Consider the following 5,746-nt stretch of genomic DNA (forward strand, 5'->3'; position numbering starts at 1 on the left):
AGGACTGAGCTCTCTTACGGTAATAAAGCCCATAAAGGGGAGGGACCTCTCCTGGGCCTCGCTCAGACCCTCCATTATGAAGAAAGGCCAAGGTTACTGTAAGTGTCCCCCAGCCGTGACCACTAATGCTGGCTGGCTAATACAAAGGTCCAGTCCCTGACCTCACCCAGCCAACTCATCTATCACTAAGGAGAATGTCAATATTGATCCTGTGGGTCCATTGTCTGCTGCCTGGAACAACTCGCCCCCTGCGTTGCTATAAAGCAATCCGTCCAGTTACACAGCCTCTCCGTTTCTTTTCTCCCAGCCTAGTTCTCACTTTTGACTTTCCTCTTTCTCTGCTCCTTCTGTTGCCCAGTCTGGACCTCTAGAGAAACAGCTGCTTAACCAGCTGACAGGGAGACCAATCTCGCTTTTTCTCTACTGGTCTGAACAGACCCCACATGAAAGTTGGGAAATCAAACTCTGTTGTTTGCCAAGCGATAATCTGTTCCTGTTGTCATCTTGTTCTTTGTCACGGGGATACCCTGTTCCTCGTAAAGTCGGATAAACATATTTGAACATCCCTAACGCAAACATTTCTCATCATTTCTCTGGATATTAGATTTCTGCATAAAGCCTGCTGTCATTGGTGGATATGTAGTATATTGGATTAATTTTATTGTGCATGAAGCACATTGAGTTTGTTAATGAGCTCATCTCCTGCTCACACAGCTAAATGTCTCTGAGTCATTGCAGCCCTTTAAAAAGTACAAGTAAACAACTAATTAATTAACTAATAAATAGCAGAAAAATAATTGAGTGCAGAATGATTGAAACAGTAGATGAAGACATGGAGAGCTGAAGTCAATGGAGTGAGACAAACAAACTGGTTTCAGAATAATTACAAGTTTCAGGGTAGTTAATGTATTTATTCATGATGATAATGTTGATCACATTATAGCTCGAAATTCTGAAATCAGTAAAATGTTAAAGAGGGGATAGACTTTCATTTTGAGGAGGTAACAGCTGTGGAAGATCTGCCAAATTTGAATTGTGTTTGGATGCGAGTAGAACAAATTTTCCTTCCAGAAAAGAACACGGGCTAAAAATGCAATGTTCATGTTAAAACTTTAGAACCTTCTGAAACAGGATATATGCCTTTTATATAGCTTTGAATAATTTTTCCTCCCAGACACTCCCACACGTGGTAGACAGATAATGGCGCATCATCCTGACAAACTTGAGGATTATCAGGCGAGTCCTCATGTTGCAGCACTTTGACTTCGAGCTCTTCTGTGAAACAGGATCTAAGTATTTTGTGGTACACCATATATGACTGCCCAATAATTATCTTAGTCAGATAACAATGTTCCAACATCTAACAATTAATTTGAATTGATTGTCTACCTTGATTCTTCAATTCACGTGATTGTCCTCCAGGTTAGATACACAGTAAGTGCTGAACCAGACTCAGTTGATCCTGGGATGGGAGGGACTCTATTTTCTATGGATTCATCGCGATGGCATGGTCTGTATCTTAAAATCATCAAACCCTAACCCACTAGAAAAAGCTTTTTGAAGGAATTTATAGTCTGATGAATTACTGTATTTAATTAATAAGAAGTAGGTGATTAATGTCAATGATGCAATGCATTTGTTAAAGAAAGAGGTACAGGTCATGTAAGCGGGTGTTTGGAGCCCCTGTGAGAACAGATCAGACTTCGCCAGAGTTCATTCTCCTGCAGAGGACCTAAAGTAAGTCACAAAGCTAAGTGCAGACTCCGCACTCGGAGGGAAAAATGTTCAAATGAAAATGTTTCCCTCATTGAAATACATTTTTTTTTAATCCAGTGTGACCAAGTCTGTCTGCACTGTAAATATACTGCAGCAACCTCTCTGCTGTAAAAAAAAAATTTGTGCTGAATAGCTTCAAAGGCCTTTTCAGTGCCTGAGCTATCCCCCCCCCCCCTCCCGCACCGCCGCCCACCTCACCCTCCCCTCCCCTCTTCCATGTTCTCCCACTGCCTCTCTCTTCTCTTCAAACCCAATAAAAAGCTGCAAGCACAATGCATCTCCCTCCCCTGTACAGCCATGTCCATGCAGCTGGCAGCCATTTCCCTCTTTGTTTATACAGTGTTCTTCTTGTCTCTGAGATGAGGCAGTGTGGTTGGAGTGTCAAGAAGGTATGTGGTGGAACAAGCCTCACACTTCCCAGCTGAACTCAGGGTGACTGTAGCAGGTCCAGCTCTGCATGGCTCTATGTGTGCAGAACAAGATGCGTAGTATACTGTAATGCACAACACGTAATTGCAGAGGGGGGGGGGGGGGGGGGGGGGAGGAGGGAGGGCGAACATGTGCGTGCAGGAAGGAGAGAGAGGGAGAGAGAGAGAGAGAAAGAGAGAGAGAGAGAGCGAGCAGATGGAGGTGAGGGATAAAGTGAAGACAGTGAAGTGAGAGTGAAAAAGATGACATCACTAAGAAAATGCTGAGCTGGATTTAAGGGCTACTGGATGAAAGAGGTCTGATGCCACAGTGCACCATCTCTCCCCCTCTTCTCTCTCTCTCTCTCTCTCTCTCTCTCTCTCCTGAGATGTACAGTGCAGGTCGTGTTCCCATCCCTACATGGTTAGTTAATGGAAGGGGGGTTGAATATTTTAAACAGCCCTTCACTCTCCTTCTTCCTCTCCTTACTCCTCTCTCTCCTCCTTTTTTTTTTTTTTTTTTTTTTTTTTTTTCTTGTTCAGTTGTGCATTAGTCAAGTGCACACATGACCCTGTTTCTGCTACTGCAGTCCACATTTGGAATCTGCATGACATCATGCTGTATTTTTGAGATCAGTGGCGGTGTAGTGAGTGTCGTCCCTGCCTCTCTACAGCATCCCTAAGGGGCAGATCTCCTCCCTGCTGGCTGTAGTAACTGCAGATTTGCAACAGGAATGTTCCACCTGCAGATGCTGCACTGCATCCTGTAGCTGTTAAAGAATTTAGATCAGGCATCTCACAGTAATGTTGCTGATAAGGTAAATTTATCTCATCATTGTGTGGCCATTGAGGCTGTGCAGTGAGGGGAAGGCTGTGCATGACTGTATGCAAGGAGGAACGAGAGAGTGAGCTTCATATAGACTAATTTGCCTTGACAAATAACAAAAGGTTTAAATTGAAAGCTTTGTCACATACATTTATGCAATTCATCAGCCAACTGTCTGTAAAATTACACAGACTCGTAGTTATACAATTACTGCCCCTACCAGCCTCTTGTGCAGACGCACAGACTCCCACACACTCACACTTGTGTTCACTAAGACAACCGGGGTTGCCTGCTGAGGATTCTGACGGCCTCTCTTGGACTTGCGCCATACACATTCCTCCTACCCCAGGTTGCCATTGGTTCATCTGAGCTCAGCCAGCGCACTCTGTCACCCCATAAGTGTGTGCATATATGTGCATGCATGTGTCTGTTTCAGTGTGTGTCCATGTACCATAGGCACCCTGACGTAAAAAACTTTAACATCCCCTCTTTTTCCAAGGCACGCACACACTCGATGCCTGTGTTCATGGCTCCGTGAGAACGACTCACACATGCAGAAAATGTACCCCGATATGGCCCCTTGGTGTATATACTGTATACTGTACTCGCATCTATACACTTGTTGGCTTCGAGCCAGGAGCAACAACTGAAGGAGTGCACTGAGAAAACATGTGGAGCGGCCGTTTGTTGTTGCTTAGATTACAAGAAATCACCATACATTACCATTAAACAAGGGTTTTCTAATATTAAGAAGGTAGAACTGATGCAAATCAAATCCAATGTTTGCACTGCAGTTAATCATGTTGACATAGAACTACACTCCGGCTTTAAAAAAAAAGAGAATTACTTTGATAACAGTGCATTTTTTTCTTATTTTTTTTTGTCCAGTTTTGTTCTTTAAAATGATCTTCGTTGACAAGTTTTGTAGCCAGTGACAACGTCAATGTCATCTCATTTATGACCGATCGACTGTATTTAAATACTTTACTTGAGTACTGTGTTGGCAGCATTCAGATTCTTTACTAAAAGCAGGAATACCACACTAAAAATACTAAGTCAAAAATAGAAGTCCTGCATTCAAAATGTTACTTCTGTAAAATTGCATAGATGTTCTCATCAAAATGTACCTCGAGTACTACAAGGAAATCCTTAAAGTATAAAGGCGCTAAATTTTAGGATTTTGATTATCACTATTGAGACTTTGACATCTCAAAAGAGACCCAATTTTAACTACTTAATATGCCACTTAGTTGTCAAACCACTGACGATGCATCCTATTTTATAAGTCAATAAATTATCCGATATAACTACAGCTGTCAGATAAATCTTGTGATGTAAAAAGTATAATATTAAGTGTAGTTTACATATAATAGTAGAATAAAACATAAATAAATTAGTTAAAAATGATTTAAAAAGACCTCAAGACCTCTACTTTACCACTGGTTGAGTTTTGACAGTTTTTACTATTTACCCCTCCCCATTTTAGATGGAAATATTGCACTCTTTACGCTTGGATATTTATTTCACAACTACTAAGCTGCTTTGCGGATACAAAAAAATAAATATCCAAAACATTTGAAATTTGATATTCCAACAGGATATAAAGTAGATACAATTACATCCAGTGCAACATTAAAATGCTTGTTAAACATAAGATATTAGTAATTCTTTACACAGTACAATCAAATAACATTTTGCACAATGGATATATTTTGCTAATAACACTTTTTATTTAGGTTGTTTCTGATCATATAGTTAGAGTTCTGAATAGTTCACCCACCACTGTTTGAAAATGTCTACATCTTGACCTGGTCTGGTTTCTGTGAAGCATCTTATTGCTTCTGTGTTCGTCCAGCAGCTTTCAGAGGAACGCAAAGGATCAATCAGTAAAACCAGCACTGTACTGGCATATAGTGGTTTCCTCAGCACTGCTGGTGCTTGATAAAAGCTGAATGCCTCCTGCTTCTCTATCATGACATTATTTAGGATAAATTTGAAATCCTGACAATAGAAGAGGACCTTTTTTCACAAAACAGACTGTTGCAGATTTGTTTGTTTTGACCGAGACAGTAAGGAGCGATCAGACATTGTTTTCTGTGGTATAGTATTTCTGAGGTTTATTCTCAGTATTCTGTCTCCTGTTACTCCATTTAAGCTCATCTTCTCTTCAGACTGGGTGGTCCATGTCCATGTTACTTGTTCAACACCTATAGTTGGATTTGAAACAACCTAATAACAGTGATACATGCTTAAGAAGGACAAAATAAGAGAGCGCAGTCAGTTTGATGCATGCAGTGTATGTGTCTTTCAGACCGAGAGAAAGAATGAGAGAAAGAGAATGGTTCAAATGGGTTCAGTTCAACAGAAGTAATCTAGGGCCTGACCACCCATCTGGACTACAGAGGCCTGAGCCTTCGTCTGCACACATACACATATGTGCACTTGTCGGTGAACCCCGAGTGGTGGAATCATACCGGCTGGAGTCTTTGCCAAGTCAATAACACAGACTTGATCCCTGATGCTGAACTTCCTGGAAGTCCTGACTGGTCTCAGCGCTTCATGTATGCGCTCAGTGCTCCAGCTGCCGCCTGGCTGCACAGTGGGCTGAGTGGAGATCAGCGAGTCTATCACCCCTCTGTGCCTGCCCGCAGGTCCCTCCGACTTGAAACACGAACCAGAGACCATGGGAACAATGAGCCTTGGAGATTGGGTGAACTCATTTCCTCGGAGCAACGAG

The sequence above is a fragment of the Embiotoca jacksoni genome, unplaced genomic scaffold (assembly GCF_022577435.1).
Source record: "Embiotoca jacksoni isolate LCO1_2020_lvr unplaced genomic scaffold, fEmbJac1.0.p SCAF_3, whole genome shotgun sequence".
Classification (NCBI taxonomy): domain Eukaryota; kingdom Metazoa; phylum Chordata; class Actinopteri; family Embiotocidae; genus Embiotoca; species Embiotoca jacksoni.